Here is a 1,976-nt window from a genome sequence, read left to right as displayed (position 1 = left end):
ATCCATGCTGAACTGTGAATCAATTCATCCTCTTTCCTTTATAAATTACCGAGTCTCAGGTATGTCTTTATTAGCAGTGTGAGAACAGACTAATACACCTTGTCGAGGTGGTGATGTCAGAGAAGGCCAAGGGAGGAGTCTGGTCTGGACTTTTTCTCCTCCTGGTGGTAATGAACCACTCTCATGTCCATCATCTGAACCATTTTGGGAGCCTGAACTCTCACCCCCATGTAAGGACTCGTATCTAGAATACATAGATTTATAAAGGACGCTCAAATATCACTGTAAAAGAAACACAAACATCCAATTATAAAATGAGCAAAATATATGAAAAGACACTTCATAGAAGTAGACATACAGATGGCAAATAAGTTCATGAAAAATTGTTCAGCATCACTGGCATTTAGGGAAATGTGAATTAAGACCAGCAAACAATACCACCACACACTAATTAGAACAGCTAAAATAAGACATAGTGGCAACACCAAATGGTGGCAAAAATGTGGAGAAATTGATCTCTCACACATCACTGGAGGGAATATAAAATGATACAACCACTCTGGAAAATAGTATGTCCGTTTCTTAAAAAATTAAACATATGCTTGTGATGTGACCTAGCCCTTATTGCACCCTTGGCCTTTCCCAGAGAAACAAAATCTGTGTCCCCACAAAAACCTGCCCATGGGGCTCATAGCAGCTTTATTTGTGGTATCTCCAAACTGGAAACAACCAAAATGTCCTATGATAGGTGAAGGATTGGAAAAATTCCGTAATGTCTACCATGATATACTACTCAACAATAAAGAGGAACAAATTATCAGTAAATGCAACACCTTAGGTGGATCTCAAGGGTATTATTCTGAGTGAAAAAAGCCAATCTTCAAAGGTCACACACTGTCTGATTGTATTTATATGATTGTATGAAAATGACACAATTATAGGGATGGAGAACAGATAAGCAGTTAGAGTTGGTGGGGATGGGCAGGTCTGACTATCAAGGGGTAGCATGAGGGAGATCTTTGGGAGAATGAGATAGTTCTATATCTTAATTATGGTTACGTTTCCATGGATCTGCACATATAGTAACATGACATAGAACTATACATTCTTTATGCCAATGTTGATTCTCTGGTGTGATATTGTACTATAATTATATTAGATGTAGCCATTGAAAGAAACTGAGTGAAAGGGACAAGGGACCTCTCTGTACTATCTTTGAACTTCCTATTAGTCAATAATTATTTCAAAATAAAAAAATCAAGACAGTATGATTCTTTATCCATCAAATTGGAGAACACTTTAAAACTTGATTCAATTAAGTTTGGGCAAAATTCTAGAAAACAAGGATAGTCCTTCTGAAGGGCAATTGGTAGTGTTTATTACAGCTTAACACATGCACAATCTTCCAAGAGATTCTAGGAGTTCTGTCTTAAAAAACACCGATGTGCACTGGAGAGAGACATGCAAGACTATTCATTGTGGCGTTACTTGTATGAGTGAAAAAATTAAAATAGCCTAAAAGTCCATCAAAAGTGGAATAGTTGAACAAATTATGGTATATTCATATAATACAATATGGCAATTAGAAGGAATTAATTAGATACACTTGTAGCAGCATGATGTGATTTCAAAAACATTATGTTGCATGAAAAAAGCAAGATGCAGAATGACACATAAGGGATAGTACTTTTAGAGGAAACACATAAAGCAATACAGTCTTCTTCAGGCAAATATATGTGAATTACAAAAATGTCAAGATCAAAGGTGTAAATACTTCACACAAAAGCCTAACCATCTGGTCACATCTGGTGGGGAGAAGAGGGGAACATGAGATGAATATACTCATTAGGTATTACCTGGATGTTAAAAATTATTATGACTCTGCAGTTATTTTTTAAGGTTTATTTTATTTTTTGTTTGTACAGTGGTTCATCTGAAACTAGTGATTATTAATATGTTGATATTTTCCTTTTGCT

This window comes from Colobus angolensis, unplaced genomic scaffold, assembly GCF_000951035.1.
Source record: "Colobus angolensis palliatus isolate OR3802 unplaced genomic scaffold, Cang.pa_1.0 Scaffold45, whole genome shotgun sequence".
In the NCBI taxonomy this organism is placed as follows: domain Eukaryota; kingdom Metazoa; phylum Chordata; class Mammalia; order Primates; family Cercopithecidae; genus Colobus; species Colobus angolensis.
Note: the sequence above shows the minus strand (reverse complement) of the source record.